Below are 21,497 nucleotides of genomic sequence, written 5' to 3'. Positions count from 1 at the left end.
AAGTATAAAACAAATACCCTAGTAATTTGGAACTAATTACTATACATCACAAGTATTTCAGATCGTTGCCGATTTCCACACTATTTGGAAAGATTTAGAATAAAGGAACACATCACATGCCAGCGCAAAGCAGAAGTAGAATCATTCGATCACTTTTTGGATACATGTCCCATTGTCAATGTTGGAAAAACTAAATTGGAAGGAATAGTTGGAAGGAACCTATCTAAAAGAAAACCAGAAATCATAAAACATGAAAACGACAGCAAGTATACTGGAAAAAATGACAAATATAATCAATAAAAGGATTCCAGATTATTAAACTAAACGAACACTTAATAATTGAATAACTACACAGCTCTTGAAATCCTAAGCGGCAGATTCTCCTTGCTGGCAAGCTAGAGGCGGAGTTTAGATTTGTTACTCAGAAGATCTATCATTAGCAACACAAAAAGGGGAACAAGAAGGAAAACAAACGAGGAAACAAAGAAGTAGCATGGAAGCACAAGCAAGCCCCAAGAAGCAATATTGTTCGTCAAGATTGAACGTCAAATCCCACATAATTTCATTTCCTCTTTTCTTTTCTTTTAAGGTAATCAATAAATGCTACTGCTGGTCCGGTCCCATCACTGTGGTCGCCGATGATGGTAGAATCAATACTTCATTCATTCTCTTTACTCTTACCCCTTTTCTTTCTGATCTCTAATTCGTTATTTCACATTCCCTCCGAAGTCGTTACCTTTTTTTTCTTTTCATTTTAACCTTTGTCACCATTTTTCACCTCTGCCTGCGATACCTTGGTAGTGCAGGCTGGGCATCCTCTTGAATCCCTTTTCACATACTGTTCGTCCGTCTGTCAGTCTGTAACCCATGGCACGATGCGTTCCATAAATATAGATACACCGAGTCCTTTGTGGTTATCTATATGAGAACGCCTTATGACTGTGTATGACCACTGAAATTTATGATTATTGCTTTTCGGGAGTACTGAAGGGCTACAAGGAGTAATCAAAGGTAAAAAAGACAAAAAAATGGCTGTGGCTTAGGTAAGGTTAAGCCCAGGATGCGAAGCATACTAGCCTTTATTTTAGTTGTTGAACCACTGTTTAGCCTGGTGAACTGCTGTTGTTTGGCTATATTTGGTTCGGCTAGACGAAGAAACAACTCATGCATTACTGCTTCGCCTTCAAGAGTGGAACGCGACAGCATTCCCGTCGACACGCCAAGGGGTGTAAGACAATGGGCTACAGGGCAGCGACTACGCGCCCCGCATTGGACGCGGTGAGCGTCGAGCAAAGCAGCGTTCGGCGCGGCAACGAAATGTGCGCCTGAGCAAGAGACGCACGCCTTAGAAAGAGCTCGTTTCTAAGGCAACACCGCGTTCTCTAGAGGCGCTTTTGTACCGCTTTGAAGCATCGTACTCGTGGCTCAGTGGTAGCGTCTCCGTCCCACACTCCGGAGACCCTCGTTCGATTCCCACCCAGCCCGTCTTGCAAGAGTTGAGCCAAAGCCACTTCTCCCCTGTCGTGACGTCACGGTGTCACGTGGTTTCAAGGCGACACCGCCGCGCCTGAGGAGCTGGGTTGAGCTCTCGTAATATGCTTCGCATAAAAATGACGATGACATTAATTAAGCCTCAATAAGACTCCTGCTACTAATGAAGGATAAGGAAGTCGACTGAATATTAGTTAGATCATACGATGAAATTATTTAAGTGTAATGATGTATAATTAAGGGTAATGAACCATATTGAGTCCAATGAAATTGATTTAGTTAATATAAATAGCATAACCAAGAGTGCCTATGTGTAAAGCAATTACGCCTAACCAAATTTGTCAGGAGCCTTAATAATACCTAAGTCTAAATAAGTATAGTTGCCTTGATTCTTTATTTAAATATTATCGATTACTAGAATTAGTTCTTCAAGTATTATTACCAAACAAAAATAAAGTGGAGCAAACGTCGCTACTACACGCCGAGACACGTTAAGATGCGTCAGAGGCGTGTAAGCGCAAGATGAGTGGCTGGAAGGAATGCTAACCAATGTCTGACAAATCCGATTAACGAATTTCGGCTTTAATATTTTGCGGGGACTATTCGGCCTTGTATTCAGTGTGTTCCTCTTTTTCTCCCTACATTGTGACATCTGTTACTGGAAAGGCTGACTGTTTTGTCTGCTAAAATCGCCCTGTAGAAAAAGACGGCTTTCGGCCCGTGGACATGCACTCAAACACTCAAACAACCATGATACACAGCACGTTCCGTCGGAGACCTACTTAGCTGAAATGTCCCAAAGTAGGGTGTTGTTAGGCCCATGCAGGGTGCATGAATGGGCTTACGTGTTTTTCAGACAATATTCTGTCGGAGCGTTTCAGGAAACTCGCCTGGATCTACTCCATAAACCTCGCCGTTCAATAGGTCGTCGCCGGAGGCGAGTCGCAGTGGGACAGCGATGTATTTCTCGAGTACCACTTCAATATCTTGCAGAGCTGCCAGTTGCAGCACCGCGGTCATTATTAAGAAGAATAGTAAACTGGGTGAATTCGTAGCTGGCCATGGAAGCAAGGGTAGCACCTAACTTACACGGCACGAAAGAAAAACGTAATAGGACCGACACAGCGTTGTCCATCCTAGTCTGTATTTTTCTTTTCGTCCCGTGTCAGTTTCTCGCTACCCCTGCAACTCCAGTTATATCCTTCAGAGCCACAGACTTAGAGTTGTTGAATTTTTCAATACTGAATCCGGCCAACTACCTGTATTAAGGCATGCGTCCCGTATACGCTGTATGTTCTTGATTAGTCGGGTCATATAGTTTCATTCTTACGGCTGGATTTTAACTTTGTAGCTTTTCTCTCGCTCGTCAAGGCCAGTACCCAGCAAACAACAAATCTTCATCAGATGTACCACAAAAGACCCAATATTCAAGATATTAAACTACGTCTAGCTCAGATCTATAATGTCTTACACTACTACATGGCAGTCAAAGTTCATCCAAAGGACGTATAATGCCTTTGTGATTGCGCATCTCCTGCGAATCCAAAGCTTTCGCACATTGATTGTACATTGTGTCTTGTGACTAGTTGAAAGCCCCACGCTGCAGAAACACAAGCAAATTTTCTCTAATGCCTAACAATAAGATGCTGGGAAGGTTTCCGCACTGTGGCTCGATATTTACTTTGTTTTTACCCATCAGGTCATGTGGGAGGTCCTACGAGAGGGAGAATGTGTTGTCGAATTGCGAATAATCTATTTGTTCATTTTGAAAAGATTCAACTTGAAGTATGAAGGCCCAGATTTTCAGTTATGACTGCATTTACCTTTTGTAACGTGGTTATGAGTAGCAATTTCACACGACCTCTGCACGCACTGCTGAACACTCCGCGTCAGAAATCAAAACTTTCGGTTTAAGTGACGTAATTTTATTCTCACACATAAACGGTTTCTTTTTCGGCTGTATCTATTAGGACACTGTTAAATATGTGTACTCTTTAGCTTGCAGGTCTATTTGGACAGATTATAAAGAAAAAGAAATCTTGAATTCGCAATGTTTTTGACTTCACATCGCTACGGATATCAAATGAGCACGCGCCTCGGCGCAAGTGCAGGTTAATTTACCGCACGCGAGCAGCATGAAGCGCCCTTGATTGGTGTGTCTTTTCGACTTTCGTTAGGTTGGCCACGGCCCAACTACGTACATACTAGTCGGAACTGTACAGCTGCGCGCGGAAAGTTAGAGCTGTGCTTCTGGCTGCTATTTCTGGTACGGCTGTTCGCCTTGCGGTGCGTTTATAGAAACGTCCTGAGGCCAACGTTGGTAGTTAGTTTTTAGACATGCTTATATTGCTTGCTTTCTAGTGTTCTAGTGTTCTAGTACTCTTCAAGCATCAGATATATTTCTCATTTGCAATGCCTAATCTCTAAGTCTTTAGCAGCAGTATGTTTTGGCAATTTGTGGTGTGACAAGCTGCCAGAGGAAGTAGGCTATTAAGATTAATATTCCAACTCGGAACCCTGCTCGCGTGGATTTTGTTTGTCACTACTTTTGTTTTAGTGAAATTCAAATATCAAGAATTTTTTCACTGACGTTACATGTCTTTTTTTTAGATCGACGTTTAACCTTATTGTATAGAGGTAGAACTTGCAATGAACATCTTGATACATGCACCTGGCTGGGTACTAATGAATTGTATAAATAAAAAGTAACGTTGATGTGGCATTGTGAGTCTCACTTGTATGCTTTAAATAGTGCTTACTGAACTCAGTTTTTTTCATCTCCCCATTGCGGGATTTGTGATTATTCATATTGATCAAAATAGATACCTAGTACTTTGTTATCCAGTCTTCACCTTTTGATGAATGCTAGTACTATATATAAAAGTTGATAAACACCTTAACACACGCTAAAGATGATAAATGTGACAGCCTGGGCATTTATAAGGCATTATTTAAATTAGTAGTCATTATCATTCAAATGCATTTATTATTACTTCTTTTCTCCCACCAAAAGTCATAGGTTCGAATGCCTTATTAGCCCGACCTTATATACCTGCGCCTTCATTAACGTTGCCCTAATTTACACCAACAGTCGTAGGTTCGGCTCCCAGTTTTCGTGCTCTTGAATTTTGGTGCCATAAGGCCGGACATCGGATTTTTCTAGCCATGAGCCATCTAAGAATTTCGCCCTAGTAAGCAAGATTCCTCATCAGTATTGCAATTCATATTTTGCCATTTACGCCGTTAAGAAAACATTTCAAATAAGGCCGACTGCTACTTGCCGAAAATGTAGGTAACTGCGGCCTTAGTACGCTTCAGCAGATGCACCATCGAGGACAAATGAAGTGCGAACAGTGGACCGTGTAGCCAAAGCATAGCTAAAAGTACAGTCCATGTCGTCGGCCAGTCATTGTTCACGTGCGTGGGCATATGTTTATCGCACTGAGTGCAGCGCTGCTCGCTCTACTGGGATAAACGTTAACCGTAGTTTGTCCGCAAGTTGTTTTGTCATCTCTCTGCGGCAGTGCCCTTCCCACCTGGAAGTACACTGTTGTGGTGGCTAGCAAAATCTCCACATTTGTAGCCTGGTATAGCTGGTACACGCCCCGTTTCCTAACATGCGTTACTTTTGTTTTGTTACCATCATCAGAGCAGTCAGCGTCTAATCGTAATTTGAATAACACCAAAAATGTATTGCACTGGAGGAGCAACAACAGTGCTAGCCACATTAACACTAATTTCAGACAGGAATGGCATTGTAATGGAGGAGTGAGAATGCGAGCTTCTAAGAAAAAACAGGTGACGTAACAGCACTAGGGACCAGCAGCTCCGCATTCCGCGTCGAAGTCACATGCGCGTGCATGTAAGCAGTGATGGCTGGCCGACGCCACACGCTGTGCTTTCAGTTATGCTTGTTCCATTTGCTCTACTATTCGCATTTCATTTGTACTCGATAATAAATTTGTCGTGGCACTTGCAGGTATGCCGCTCATTATTGCGGGAACAAGAAAAGTTCATTGATTGCGCTATGGACCTCGTGCATCCCTAAAAGGAACCTTTATTAGAGGTCACTTAGGTCCAGCTGCGACATCCTTTCAACAGCAACGTGATCTGTATGAGACTAAGGTTATCCATAGCACGTTTTGAGATGTTGTTTGGAGAAATACCGATACCTATAGAATGTGTTCCATATCTAAAGCATGACGTTCTATGAACATCTATTGGACATAAATGCTTCACTGCGTATAGGCATGATGGATAAAGCGTTCTAAGCGTTTGGGAGTTGTTCACGTCGCCACATTCAGAAGATGCCCCAATCAGTTTAACAGGTGAGTGACCACGCGCCTTCGCCCTGTTTCGTTTAGAGATTTGACATTACCCTTCTTCGCGGTTGTCTCTATCGGGCAATTCAGGGTGAGTCCATAAAAACCTAATGTTTCACATAATGGCTTGACGTTATGCGTCTAGAAGGCGGCATCGCTTGCACATTTAATGGAGACAGCTGCATGGGGCCAGCAACCCTGCCGGCAAGGAGCTGGAGTGCAGCCGCCGTACTAGGCCTAAAGTAACACTAGATTGACCATACGTCTACTCAACTGAAATAGAAGAAATGAAATGAAAACTTGCGTAACAGGACTCTTTGAGGTCGCTTGATGGCAAATCCAAGGTTGTAGCACACGTTGATGCTGTTTGGCAGAGCGTCTTGAAAGTGCGTGCAAGCTGCTCGTCTGCGCCTCAGAGATGAAGGCAAAAAATTCTGCTCCGTGTGTGATCTCAAGCGGATCCGCGACTGAAGCACATGCTGGAAGCAGAGTACAAGGCCCCAGCAGCATCATCCGATAGGAATGTCGCATCTGGACAGGACCTAGGCGTGGTCATTTCGGCAACATCGTATATCGTCATTTTGGGGGCCGTGAACACCAGAGCGGCCACAGAACGGTGCTGTGCACTGTGCGGGTTTGGGACCGCTTGAGTCGTAGCGACGACACAGGCGTTGTAAGCCGGGGTAGTAGAATTTTTTCCGGAGAGCAGAGTTAGTGGCGCTCATCTACATATGAACCAATCTGGTGCCTTTATACTCATGAGAGCAGCGTTGACAGATAGCACCTTACCGCATGGTGACAGTTCCTGGGGTAGGACTTGGTGGGGAGGGAGGAGAGCAAGAAAAGGCAGGCGACGTTCGTCACTTGCGGCCCGACGGGAATGAGAGAGACACGCTCACCACCAAAGATAGGGCAGACAGCATCGATGATCAGAGTCATGGAAGCTATTCTGTTGACTACGGTAACTTAGAAATCTAGGCCTCCCATGTGCGTAACGCAATGAACCCGAGAGAGGCCAGGTACTCAAGCCGTCGCATCGACTACCATCTAGGGACCAGTCCCCGAGGTACAAAGACATCGAACACAAGGGACATCGATGGAGGCCACCACGTGCCTTGCACCATTGCGTAAGAGTCGGAGGCCTCTCGCCCTCTACACGACGCAGAACCATCAGCAAAGGCTTGCTGTCTTTTTCTTACGGACGGCCGGAATTCACAGGATAGCTTGCAACAGAGCATGTCAACTTCAAAGGGGATGATTAGTGCATGTTGTGTTACCAATGCCAAATAAACATACTCTAATTCTTTGCGACGTTTCATGATTTTAGTTGAAATGTGGCATTGAAAACAAAGAATGCTTTCACAAAGTAAGCAGTCTTACGAGCTCCCAGCTGGCCTCCAATATAAAGTCGGTAAAGGGCGATCTGACAAACGAATATTAGGAATTGTTCCAGAAAAATCATGCAATATGTTTAACTTGTGATGAACAATGCGAAAGTAAATTTTATTGTTATAACCACTGGTACATGCGTTCCGAAACAACAGACAGACAGACAATGAACTTTTATTGAGGTCCTGAGGGACTAGCCGGTGGAGACCCGTTGGGGCCCGGCTCGCCGCTGGCTGCTCCCATGTCGGAATCGGGAGGCCAAGCCTCTCCGCTCTTTCACGAGCCCTCTGGACGGCCATGGACTGGAACTTGAGTTGCGTACTAGATATGGCCTCGTCCCAGTCCCGTTCGCTGGTGAGGGACGTATCCCGTAACGCAGGACACTGCCAGAGCATATGAGGTAGAGTGCTAACCTCCCCACAATCCGGGCACTGTGGGTCAATTTCTGGATAAATCCTGGTTAAGAAACTTCGCGAGGGATATGACCTCGTCTGAAGCATCCTAAGCGTGATCGATTGTGATCTGCATAGATTTGGATGTGGAGGCGGGAAGCGCCTGCGTTCCTCTTTATAATGGGAGACGATCTCGTGAAATGTTGTGATCTCGTATCCAATGTAGCCCTATCGCCGTCGCGGCGCGTTAATTCTCGCGCACGGCGGTGAGCAATTTCATTGGGGTTCGGGCGGCCCGGCAGCACGTTGTCGCCCATGTGAGCTGGGAACCATATAATATAATGCATGGGGTCACAATTAGTTCTGGACTTGTTTTTCAGAATCACCTCCACCTGTCTCGCAACCATTCCCGAAGCGAAAGCCCTGACGGCCGCGCGTGAGTCAGTGTAGATATACGGCCTTTGTGAATCCTGCATCGCCAGCGCCACCGCCACCTGTTCTGCCACGTCGGCCGTCACAGCGCCTACCGAGGCCGCAGATAGGAGCTCGCCCTTTTCGCTGACCGCCGTGACCGTGAATTTACCGGAGCGCCCATATTGAGCTGCATCCACGAAGGCTTCCATGCCGACCGTTTTCTTCAATATCGCCCTGGCAGGAGCTGCTCGCCTGCCCGCATTATGTTGCGGGTGAACGTTTCTAGGGAAGGGACTGACGACGTAGGTCCCTCTGGAGTTCTCGTCCAGCTGAACCACCTCGCTGTGATTGTAACGTGGCTGCAAGCCCGCAGCCTCCAAGAGGCGCCTACCGGCGCTGGAGCCCGAAAGCCTCGTGATCTGCGCCGCTCGTTGCGCCTCTATGAGTTCGAGGGTCGTGTTATGAACGCCGAGCTGCATTAGCCTGTCCGTGCTCGCCGTGATCGGAATACCCAGGACCTTCTTGACGCTTTTCCGCATCAACGTGTCAAGCTTGTCCCTTTCAGTCTTTGTCCACTGCAGGGCCGAGACCACATAGTTGATGTGGCTCATAAGAAAAGCGTGATGCACCCTAAGTAGGTTGTGCTCGCCTAGGCCCCCCTTCTTATTGGAGACTCTCATGATTAATCTGAGAATATTCTCGGTTTTGGCGGTCAGATGCGCAATGGTTTTGGCATTACAGCCTCTGGCATCGAGCAACAATCCTAGAACTCTAATCGAATTCACCCTGGGGATCTTCTGGCCGTCCCGCGTGTATACATCTATGGGGATTCGCTCGAGCGGCACGAGCCCCCGAACCCCCTGCCTTGACGGTCTGTATAACATGAGCTCTGACTTGGTCGGGGAGAGTTGGAGACCCGTGCCCTCCAGGAAGGACTGGGTCACGTCCAAGGCCTCCTGGAGTGCCTGTTCCACGGCTGCCTCCGAGCCTCCCGGAAACCAGATCGTAATGTCATCGGCGTACAGCGCATGTCCCACGTTTGGCACGGCGGCCAGCCGCTTCGAGAGTCCGTGCATTGCAATGTTAAATAGGAGGGGGGAGATCAGCGCCCCCTGTGGCGTGCCTCTGTTTCCTAGCGGGAATGGTTCTGATTTGGTCTGCCCCACCTTGACGACCGCCGTCCTGCCCCTCAGGAAGGACTCCACAAACGCGAAAAATCTACCTCCCAAGTTCAATGCCGAAATCTCATTTAAGATGAAGTCGTGCGACACGGTGTCGAAGGCTTTGGACAAGTCTAGTGTAAGAATGCCCCTGACGTCTCTAGTCCTGTTGTCAATAACCTGTCTCTTTAGCAGTAGCATGACGTCCTGCGTGGAAAGAGATGGTCTAAACCCTACCATATTGTACGAGAAAAACCCCTCCCGCTATATGTGTTTTGAGATCCTGTTATGTATAACGTGTTCGGCAACCTTACCTAAACATGACGTTAGTGAAATGGGCCGGAGGTTGTCCAGGCTTGGGGGCTTTCCAGGCTTAGGAATCAGTACCACCGTCGCCTGCTTCCACGAGTCCGGAACACTACCTTCCTCCCATACCTTGTTGATTTCCTTTGTAATGGTGCTAATGGAGCGGTCGTCCAGGTTCCTCAAAACCCGGTTGGTTAAGCCATCCGGCCCAGGGGCCGACCTACCATTGAGATTGTAGAGCACCTCCCTGATATCTGCCTCAGAAAACGGATCATCGAGCTTTGGGGCGTCCTCCCCCACGTATTGAGGGCATTCCCGTAGTTCATCCTTTCCTACCGGAATATACTTTCTTGCCAGGTCTCGGAGAAGGGACGTATCGGAATGACCTTCCTGTTTTTGCTTATGCACAAGTCTATCTACGGAGAGTCTCTGATTTCCCTTGGTCTGTTTATCATCGAGCAGGTACTTAAGAAGGTTCCATTTTCCCCCCGTGCGCATTCGCCCGTCTGCTGCACAGCAGGCTTCGTTCCATTGTTGCCTGTTGAGCTCCAGACAGTGTGCCTCTATGCTGCGATTAAGCTCCGCGATCTTCTTTCTCAGCCTGCGGTTTAGCCTTTGCGTTTTCCACCTCTCCAGCACAGACTTCTTGGCCTCCAGGAGATGCGCCAGGCGCGCGTCCATCCTGGGGGTCTTAAGGTCTGTGGATATTTCCTTGGTGGCCCTTTCAACGTCTATCTTGACCTGCGTGAGTAGATCCTCCAGTGCACCGCACTCCGACTCATCTTCGTCCCGTATCTTTCGGAAGAGATCCCAATCAACGTACTTAAATATCCTAAGCGGGGCCGCTCTGATCCTGATTGATAACGCCACAATGTGATGGTCGCTCCCTAAATTTTCTTGCAAGTTAGTCCAGGCTGCGTCAGTGTTTCTAACAAAAGCCAGATCTGGCATCGTGTCCCTCGAGACCGAGGTGCCTATCCTCGTGGGAAAGCGGGGGTCCGCCACTAGGGTCAACGCGCAGTCTTCTGCCGTACTCATTAAATTGTAGCATTGCCATTTGTTGGGCGTGTTGGTAAATTGAAAGCATATTTAGCGCCAGCAAACAAGGACGTAAGGGAGACGACAACACAATGCGCTTTGCGTACTCATTAAGTTTACTCCCTTCGCCGTTTGTCTATTATAACCCCAGGCCATGTGCGGGGCATTGAAGTCCCCTGCCACTATCAGAGGGCTGTCACCCGCTATGGCGACTGCCCTGCCTAGGAGTCCGCGAAAACTCTGCCTCTGATCTGTCGGAGGGCTGTACACATTGAGGACGAATATGCTCTGTTTTATCCTGCCACTAAGGATTATCTCAACCAGCTGCGCCTCCAATCTAGTGCTAGCATCAGCTCTGCCTATTGTGATATCGTGCTCCTGGAAGGAAATTGCCTTCTTAACCATAGTGATTACCCCTCTCCTACCGTCTCCTCTCGTCGAGACAACGCGGTAACCCGAGAAGGTCGCTTCCTCACAAAGGGTCTCCTATAGGAGCAGGACATGCGGTTTGTCCGCTTGTGCTTTCACGAACTGTTGTAGCGAGGCCTTGCGCCTCTTGAAGCTGGCACAGTTCCATTGCCACACAAATAATTTGCCTGTGTTGTCCGCCATTGTGTCTCTATATAGTTAGCATCCCCTTGAGCGTGGTGCACTTGCCCGACGCCTCGGAATCCTGATGTGCTTTCTTAACTTTACCGGCCACCTTCAGTCTGCTTACGTCAACAAGCTTAGCCTCCATTATCCCCATTCTGCGGTTGAGGGTAGCAATGGCCTCAGACTGTTTGTTGATGGTCTCGGATTGCTGCTCGATAGCTCCGGACTGTGTCTTAATCGCCTCCGCTAATCGATCGAGGAGTTCTGCAAGCGATCCTTTCGCGATGGTCGCGGCGGGCATGGAAGCCGATACGGACGCCTCCTCCATCAGCTCCACCGCAGCCTCGATCGACTCGGGAGGGGGCGCCTTACGCTTTGCCTGACCCAGCACTGGTTTTTGCGCTGGTGCGGGCGACGTGCTGCCATGAATGTGCTGTGCTTTACGAATCGATTCGAGGTCTGCCCTCAACTTACGCATTTCCGCCTTGAGCTGCGCGTTTTCCTGCTTTAAAGCCGCAAGACGCGGATCCTCCATCTGCTCTGGCAGTGTACCATGCGTTACCTTCTTTACAGTCGTCGTCTCCGTGACCTTGTCCACCCAGGTAGGCCCCTCCTGGATGCGAACACTGGAGCGCGAGCGTCCCCTAGAACGGGAGCGCGCTCTGCTGACGGGACGCCCGCTGGATCGGGAGCGCGCTCTCCTGTCGGCGTGCTCCCTGGATCGGGAGCGCCCTCCCGTTGCCGAAAGGCCCCGGGAAGGGACCGCGCCTGCCACGCTGGCATCACGTGATCCTGCAGCCACTTGCGCCTCCCGGGCGCGCCGCCGGCGCTGCCGCCTCCGACGCACGATGTACGGAACCTGGAAGCGCTGGCTGCACCTGCGGTCGGCCGTCGGGTGCGCGCCTCGACAGATGGCGCACTTTGGGTCGCACTGATGATCTTCTGGTGGGGAAACCATGGCACAACCACGGCATTTCCTTTTGTCCTCGCCGTTAGGGCAGACGTCTGCTCTATGGCCGAGCTCTCCACACGTGTAGCAAACGTCTACTTGCCTGCGATACAGGGCGCAAGGCAACATGACCGTCCCGCAGACCACGTGATTCGGCACCCTTTGTCCTTCAAAGAGCACAACGATCGCGGGGGTCTTCTTGATTCTTCGTACTTCTAATGCCTCGGGGTTTCGGTGGTTGACAATGAGCGCCTTTAGATCGGTGTCGCTGATCTCGGGGTCCACCCCCCCGCACCACTCCCTTGCAGGTGTCATCCGATGCCGCCACGTATGCTGCCACGTCGAAGGGCCCCTCCTTCGTGTGGATCCTCTGGATCTTGGCGTAGGCGCGCGCATTCGCTTCATGCGGCGTGGAAATAACTAGGATGTTCTGGGTGCCATTGGGGCACACCGTGTCATCCCGCACTAGCGTCGGCGCCAGGGCCGCCGCCATGATGCAATGACCGGTCAAGCATTACGGTTTAACATGTTGACAACCATTACGAGGAACGCAGTTTGCAAACACCAGCCTCTGCTGCACGCTATTCTTTCTCAACTCTGCTGTATTTGCATAGCCGTTCTTCGTCTTGACTGCACTGGCCCCCATCGAAAAAGGACTGATCCTGGCGACCTTGTACACTGAGTATCATGATACGGCTAAAACCGCAACCTGTGGACATGACGCGGCTGCCGGATAGCATGTTAAATGGCGGTAAGAGCGCCTCAATAAAATGGTTAACAGGAGAAGTACACTCCATAATACGGTGTGGATCGCCACACTTAGGAAGAGGTTAGGTTTCCGAGTGAGCCCTGTTTTACGGTCAGATACTGACAGCCGCCCAAGGCAGCCCCGGAGGAAAATGCAGAGTTTCCCATATCGAGCTTTGCTGTTTGGTAGTTTTGGTCGGCCGAAGTGAAGCGGCGAGAGAGCCGACGGCATTCTTCTGCACGTCTCGGGGTCTCCAAGATTAGGAGGCAGTCCGCAGAGTCCGCTCAACAGGGCAGAATAGTACTTATTTACAATACCGCCAGTCTCAGTGAGACCAAAGCAGGGGGGCACATTTTTACAGAAAGAAACAAACAGGTCATGTTACATGGTACAGTAAAACAAAGAAAGAAAAAAGAAAAAGTTTTCTTAACTACAACAGAAATCACCAATGATACAATACTTTTGGTTAGTGCAACAATATGGCTATAACAATATAACAATGTAGCTAGTATAACAATGTAGTTGGTACAACAATATGAATTACATGCGAAGAGAAAGAACCACTTTATTCGCCCAAGGCAGAACTGGCCTTGTGACTCATTAAGTACCAGGCGGATTTAAGTACCAGGCGGATGGAAACGGCCGGCGAGGTCGTGGGCATGTCGGATGATTGCGGCCGGGATAAGGGCTGCCGGTTGATCGCAGGTGGCGGTCCTACGCTTCCGGTGAAGCCATCTACGCTTCCTCCGTAGCCGTACATGTTTATTTGGACAGCGTCGCCAGCACAAGTAAGGGATTCTGGAGTTGCCAATAGGCGTTATGACGGCACTGTCGGGAGAGGGCGCATACGCAGCCGTCTTGAAAGTGGGGTCATCCATGCGAAGCTTGCGAATAATAGGGATTTTCAGTTTAGGGGACGCAAGCGGCTTGCGTACGCAAAACCTAGGGGCCCCGGTACTGCGCATGCGCAGAGCCATGTGCGCATGCGCAGTACCGTCGCTCCTAGATCTTGCGTACGCAAGCCGCTTGCGTCCACTAAACTAAAACTCTCTATTGAGATACGCGAGAGCTCGGTGCTCGTTCGGAGTGCTGAGCGTGCAGGTGCTCGCCGGGTGGACCGGTACTTGATCTGCAAATACGTCGTTAGCGTATGGTAGCTGCACACAAAACCGCAACCTGTGGACATGACGCGGCTGCCGGATTGCATGTTAAATGGCGGTAAGAGCGCCTCAATAAAATGGTTAACGGGACAAGTTCACTCCATAATACGGTATGGTTCGTCACACTTCGGAAGATGCATCAGCTGCACAGCGCTGATGCATGGTTCTACTAGGTGGCCCAACCTTGTCGCTGAAGATTCTGTGCGTCCTGGGGCCTGAAGATCATTTTGAAGTTTTCCGCTGGCAAGCGGCTCAAAGGCCGGCGCTTCGAGGTCGGTGGCGATCTTGTCTTGCGGGTCGTTGACTTCCCTCGCGGCGCTGCGTCCTTGGTTTGGGAGGCCGCCGGGCTTTCCGTGGCTGGGTTCCAGTGCGTTTGCTTGGCGCTGGCTTACTTATTCATGGCTTTAGCATCACCAAGGCGGCCACAGCCTATGTTCCATCTTTGAGCTCAGCGTCCGTAACGGGCATGCCCTCCGCAGTGCACTCGGTTGCCCGACGCGGCGGGCGCTGCTGCACTATCTAAGGCTCGCCGCCACCGCCTAGACTCAGGACGGCCCAGTGAGGTGGCATGGGATGAAAGACAAAAGACGACCTTGCAAAGGCGAACATCGACTGGCCCGAGAAAAATGGGGCGTCTTCGGAGAACTTGGAACTTCCAGCCACAGATGGTGATATGCGTGTGGAGAGGTCAAGCACTGGGACGCTGGAAATGCACATAGATTCCGGTGCCAATTTTGACTCGGCAGCTCGCTCCGGCGATGCCGGCGTTCCACTAAATATGGATCAGGGATTGCGGTCGTAAATGAGGGAAAAGTAGACGAAACCGCTGGCTCCTAGAGTAACGGTATTGCTAGCGTAGGTGATAAAAGGAAAAAAAAATATGTCACACTGTTGACTAGCGTAGTGAAGCTTTTCGCTTCAAAAAGGTAGGGCTGCCTCTCCCCAGGCAATGACCTCGAAGACGTGCAAGTTTGCTTGCAGTGCCAGTGCCAGGTTGCGTTCGCGGTCGGTGGCCCTCGTGCCCGACGCATCGCGCATGTTTGCAGTCGCGTCCAACTACACATCAAGATCCGTGGATATGTGTGCAATAGTAGGACCGAGGTAGTCAATGAGGATCTAAAAATGCTTTTCCTGTGTCTATACCTGAGGTCACACCTGCATGTGCTTAGAAACCTTCTTTTCTAGCGATGGTTATGGCGTCTGAGTCGATTTCTTCTCACAATCCTGTAACAAGACGGCATTGACGTGCTGCTATTTCCATGTCTGCGTCTAGGTGGAGTTCTAAAATTTACTAAAGCTTTCCCTCTGTGTCGTAGCTTTGCCTCAATTTGAGGTGCTTTAGCTTTCTGTTGTGTCATTACCAGGAACTTCCCCTGATGACTGTTCTTTTACCTCGTCTTTCTTTCACTCCTTCCATAACGCCGAAAGCAGTGCCCTGCAGACAGTGACAGCCGTGCGTCACGTTGATTTAGTTGGGGTAGTTGACGTCTTCAGTTATGCAGAAATCTTACGTTTCCTTGGAATAACGTGTTGTCAATCCAGATGTATGCGGGCATAAGCCTTTCGAGAGCTGAGGTGTGTGAGCGTCGATTTCGATGCTTGCGGCTGATTCTTTTGACTGGCTTACTTGAGTTATTAGCTTGCGACTTCTCATGGGATTGCGAACGAGTGGTTTGTATTCCTGGTTGTGTTCGTTGTATCCGCTGGTTATTCAACTCATCTAAGGACATCATCTTTGAACATTGCTCGGATGCTTGTACATTCAGAATAATTAGGAAAAGTATATTCTGTTGGTGCTGCTAGGGAGTTTACAGCTGCACATTAAGGAGTTCCGTTTGCTGCACTTGGCATGGTAGTAGACACGGTTTCCCTGATACCACAGGGGGAGGGGGGAGAGGAAGGCAAGCGGCACCTTGTTGTCGTTATTGGTTGGCGCTGGAGGCAGTGCTCTCTCGGCCAAGTTTCTTCACGCAGCGGTGCCCTCGAACAGCATGACCCAACTGCAGGCACCCCTTCCTGGTGGCAGCGCATCTCTGCAGTAGCCATTACCTTTATGCTGTGCAGCTGCGTGGCAAGTGCACATTTTGACATCTTGGTGCATGAGAGTTCGGACGCCCTGTAGATGCGTCACTGCAGAGTTTTGAGTATTGAGTAGTTTGAGCAGACCGGAGATTGTATAAGGCTATTTCCATTGCGCATACAGGTTCATTAAGAAGGCTTGTATTTTATTGAATAATCGAAATTGCTTAAACACTTCCCATACCTGAAGTGTATTTTGTGGTGAGCGATAGCACAAAGGCAATAATTTCGTGAACGCAGTTACCGAGAAAAGTGAAAAATACACTGCCCTTAGCAAGATGATGTTGCAGTTAGCCTACCTACAAACATCGTAATAAAAGGAAATTTTCGCGCAGGACTTCAGTAAAATTACGTAAACGTTTGAGGCCTTACGTGCCAAAAACACAATGTGACCATGAGGCATGACGCAATCGCGGTCTCCGGATTCATTTTGACCACTTGTGGTTCTTCAGCGTCCACGTAAGTATACGATAGTTGTTTGCATTGCGTAGAAATGCTGCCAGCGAGGCCGGATCAAACCCACTACTGACTGTTAACGTAAAATGTGTGTCGAGGTGGCATCGAAAGCGGGAAGCGTGCAGACGTAAAAAAGTACAGTGCCCTACATGCCCTACAATCGCAAAAACTGCCATCCTATTTGAGGTCCCTATGAAACATACGTATAACTACTGTTATCGTTCAATGTAAAATATGTTAGAGTAAGAGTATTCGTTCTACTTTGGTGGTTTAGCCACATCTGATAAAGACTATCTGCAGGGGCACATTGCTGCTTTTACTACTTCTCCCCCTACAGTTACTGCCGTAATAACTGACGCTACACGTACACTGACGTTTCCTGCTACACTGCGGGTGTGGCCTAGAAAACGCAGGGTTATGACAGGACGTCGAGAATTCGAGTGCACACTGATGAAACAAACCGACCAGACGGCAACTGATCTGGCTAGGTGCCCAGCTTTTTAAACGTCACCGCTTTCCAAGCTCTTGGTCTTACACCGCTTTCATACAATGGTAAGCCTTTATAAATTACGTGCGATTTCTCGCTTTGTGGTGCAAGGCTACGTACAAAAGTCAGCAAAGGCAGTGTGAATGCATGAAGCGCTTCTGAAACTAATCTTACGCTTCTTTGTTTCACGAAGCCTATAGGGTAGCAATTTTTAAATTCAGCTAACCTTATGAACGACGACAAATATATCGCAAGAAAGCCATACAATTCCATTGGAGAACGAAAACGCTTTTATTCGCAACTTTGCATTGTTTTACTGTTCCGCTAAGTAAGCCTCGCTTGTGACATCCGCAAAGGCACACGTTTTGTTGGGTGGCCGGTGCCTTGAGTCTACGTACTTTGTTTCATTGGTGGCTTATTAAGAGCTATTTCGTACAACAATACGTTAAGATTTCTAAGCTTTCTATGTAGTATGTGCCATCTGACGTAATTTCTCAGTGTAGAGCTCGTGTACGCTCACCGCTTTATGGTCAACATTACGCGCATACGTACATGAACATAGCTCAGAGCAGGTTTTTGTGCCAGGAAAACGACCAATTTAAGAGAAAATAGCATCTGAACTGCCCGCATTTCTCTAGAACCACTGAAATTACCCGCCACACCCGAAGAGGTTTGAAGTTGCATACGCCATCACCGCCCTTCGGTGCTGTTTGGGAGTAAAATGAGCCCCACAGCCGGCGCAGCAGTTTTTTGCGTAAAACGCGAAAGCGCGTCCAGAAGCCAATACGCAGCAACCATCGTGCCAAAACCAGACATCTACGTTGCATTTCCTCCTTTTTGGAGAAATCTCGCTTGCCACCCATACATATAGGCCCACAGCGAGAAGCTACCGCGCTACCAGGGTCTGTCATAACGGCGGTATTGCATAGCGCACGAATGTAGGAAAAAAGGACCCAGGAGAGTAAAGAACGCTGTGGTCCCCGAAATGTGGAATGAGTAAACACTGGCGTTCTTTACTCTTCTCTGGTCCTTTTTTTTCCTTAAGTACGCCCACTACGCAATGCCGCCTTTATGAACTACGACTAACTAGCGCAAGCTTCTACCCTGATATGCTGCCCGTCACGTCGCGGTCGCTAGAATATCGCGCACATGTGTGTTGGTAAGACGGCCCCGTGGTAGAAGTGCCAGACCTGCATCCACCGGCCACATTTCGCGTACTGGATGCGTTCGATGTCGTCCGAAACCGCCTGGCTGTGCATGATGACGACGTCGCGATGCAGCTACTCACCGAATGTGAAAATCGTGTCATGGTGCTTCTGGGAAGAAAAGGGAAGTAGTCGACACTGGTCAACTTTTGGAAATAAAACTTTGTGGTTTACCAGTTCAGGTATGCTATATTTTTGTGAATTTCACAACCATTCTTTTCGCGTGCGCCGTCAATCTTGTTGTAGCGGTACTCGACTGTAATAGTTCGGCTACCGTGGTGCAGTAATGTATGGTGCAAGTCAGAACAGAATACTGTAGGTGAATCCCCTCTTAGAAAACATCAATTGCCACTATCTTAGCAAATCTCAAGTAAGCCCTTTGTGCATCGATGGACAAAAGTGAAGCCGCAAATTTTGCGCGTAGACGTATCTGTGGTTTTCTTGTGTTGACACGACAGTTTACTGCAATTTGAATCCTGCAAAAAGGCTATGCGAGTTTTCAAATGCAGCTATATATATATATATTTATATATATATATATATATATATATATATATATATATATATATATATATATGTGTGTGTGTGTGTAGTTCAAGGTATAGAAGCACGTAGGAAAAATATCCTGACTTTACTGACGTTTCGGCGGGCGTCCCGCGTTCATGAAGAGTGCGACTGCAAGCTCAGAGAGAGTTGTCTGAGCTTGCATTCGCACTCTTGCTGAAGGCCAACGTCAGTAAAGTCATGTTATTTTCCTGCGCGCTTTTATTAAACGAGGAGGTGGGCTTAACAGGCGAATAATCATACATGATTATCTACATACATACAAAACACGGGGAATGAACTCAGAAATATACGAATACACGCCGAAAAATTATTACTTGTCTTTCTTTCCTCGTTTTTTTACAGCGAAGTCATAATGAAGTCTGTACACTGCACAAGGTGACGCAGAAAATGCGGATATACGCCTGGTCCACTTTCGCGGCACGGGAAATTGTACATGATGGAGCAGCTAGTGACAATATATATTACCATGAACCGCCCTATTGAGGGAAATATGGTTTCATATAATACGTAATTATTTTCGAGCTAGGGGTTGAGATATATTTAGGACGGCTGGACTACGGTCGGAAGATCGGCAAAAGCGGTGCTGGAATACAGTTATGAATTTATTTCGGACGCATTCAACGCGATCAGAATTAAATTTGCAGGTTCCGCACCAAACTACAGAGGCATACTATAGTAGTGGAAGGTGCACAGTTGCACACACCTTCAGAAAACCAACAGTGGAGTGGAAGTCATGCAATGTCCAACAAGCAATACCAAGAGTCCGAAGAGCGTGCTGTTACGCTAATTTAGCGTCTTTAGGGATGTATAGCGTTTTTAAGAATTAGGCGCCAATATCTTTTATTGCATGGATGCTGAACATAGAGCTTCTCGTATGGTGTATGAGAATCGCACATGGTGTATTTTTCGAGTGTAACTTAATACCACAGTTTTGGAAGCCTTTGGAATCCTTTGGACGCCTTGGAAGCCTACCACACTTTGGAAGCCACAGTTTTGGAAGCCTCGGCAGCACTTTGAGAGCGACATCTCCTGTACGTTGTTGCAGTCGTCAAGCCTGTTTACAGTCTCCAATAGTATAAGTTGTCAGCATATAGAAGGAATGAAGAGCGTTGAATTGCTTTCTAAATTTCTGAAAGCTCAACCCATGTTGCTCCGGAAATATGTTGAAATTAAATTACGTGCCATGCTGGATTCAACACGTTCAGCGTGGCTATAGTGATCAACGTTAAACGAAATTCGCAAAGACAAGGAAAGCGCCTTAATTCAAATTTTGGCTTATCCAGGCCTGCTTGCCCGGTTTTTCTTGTCTACGTTCTTCAGGTTTTTTTCGTCTTTTGTATTTATTGAGCGAAGCAATCAGGGCACGGAATCTTTAGAATTTTTTTTAGATATGCGCGTGCCATCTCCAAAGGCTTATGCAAGAACTAACTATAACAGCAACAATAATAATAGTAGTAGTAGTAGTACTACAAGTAGCAGCAGTAGTAGTAGTGATCATTATAATAACAATAGTGATAATGTTAGCTTCGTCGGCCATTGGTAAGCCTTCCCTGAAATCGCATTGGTAGGCGGCCAGCATCTTGCTGGTCTCCCCGAAGTACAGCAGGCGCCGATTTCTTAACCTCTCTGACAGGTTGCGAAGGCACCTCGTCAACGCTAGTATCATTTATTTATTTGTTTACGTTACCCTAAGGCCCCAGGGCATTACAGAGCGGAGTGTTAACACGGGAAGTACAACAATGAAATACAAAAAATAAACAATGCAACAACGTGATAATTCCGGTTAATGCAATGTTAACTAGTGTCATCCTTAATCATTCCTAAGTACGGTAGATAAAATATTACCATGTTAATAATTTCTAATTATAAAACGTTCGCTAATACCTTACGAAACAGTTTGTTACCGACAATGGAGAAAATTTCACCGCAAAGGTGGTTCTACTGTTACAATGATCTGGGAAAAAAATTGTCCGACAGTGTTAGTGCTGCCTGTTTGAAATCCAACATTATGGCAATGATCGATGCAGCTTGATAGGTAATATGACTGAAAAATGAAGTTACTGTGAAGGGAGGAGTGGCAATAACATTTTTGAAACAGGGTCAAACGTGCCAGTGTCTTACGAGATGCAAATGATGGAAGAGATTGTCTTTCATTGATGTTATGTTAGCGCTACGGTTGCCACTTGAAAATATCAATCGGACTGAATTATTTTGAACAAGCTCAAGTGATGAAATATGGTTTTGTGATACGGGTCCGGCATAGAAGCCGCGTATTCTAATTTAGTACTCACTAAAGACTGCTAATGTAGTAGTTTTAAGGATCATGGTGCTTTGAGAAACTTGTCAGGTAAGTAATAAGCCATGCTATTAGCTTTACTTATGCACTCAATGTGAAAATTGCAGGCTAAATTTGTAGTTATAAGAACTCCTAAGTATTTGTACGAGTTTACGTGTTCTGGAAGAATTTTCATCAAATAGTAAGTTGATAGGTTATTGGTGCTCATGTTCACGCGCCCAACTCCACAATTATTAATGTTAAATTGCATTAGTCAAGTGTTAAACCAATCAATCACATAGTCGAAGTCAGACTGAAGAGAATTGGTGTCGTCGCTAGTAATTATTTCCGAGTTGTCACGCAGTCATCAGCAAACAAGTGCACATGAGACGTCAAGGAATATGGTAGGTCATTATTATAAATCAGGAAAAGGCAGGGGCCCTAGTACTGATCCCTGAGGCATAC

At 47.6% G+C, this 21,497-nt stretch overlaps 1 protein-coding gene across 2 annotated transcripts in view; it reads left to right on the top strand.

Moving 5' to 3' along the window:
• Window positions 1-16,950: 16,950 nt before the first annotated feature.
• The window catches only part of LOC135904291 (arylsulfatase B-like), an 82,308-nt gene continuing 77,761 nt past the window's right edge, over window positions 16,951-21,497 (top strand). For both annotated transcript variants that reach the window (XM_070532866.1, XM_070532865.1), the window contains exon 1: window positions 16,951-17,050. The gene's annotated coding sequence lies outside the window, so the exon portion shown is untranslated. The remainder of the gene's footprint in view (window positions 17,051-21,497) is intronic.

This window comes from Dermacentor albipictus, chromosome 2, assembly GCF_038994185.2.
Source record: "Dermacentor albipictus isolate Rhodes 1998 colony chromosome 2, USDA_Dalb.pri_finalv2, whole genome shotgun sequence".
NCBI lineage: Eukaryota > Metazoa > Arthropoda > Arachnida > Ixodida > Ixodidae > Dermacentor > Dermacentor albipictus.
The sequence above is the reverse complement of the archived record's forward strand: the minus strand, read 5'-3'. Positions and strand labels throughout refer to the sequence as shown.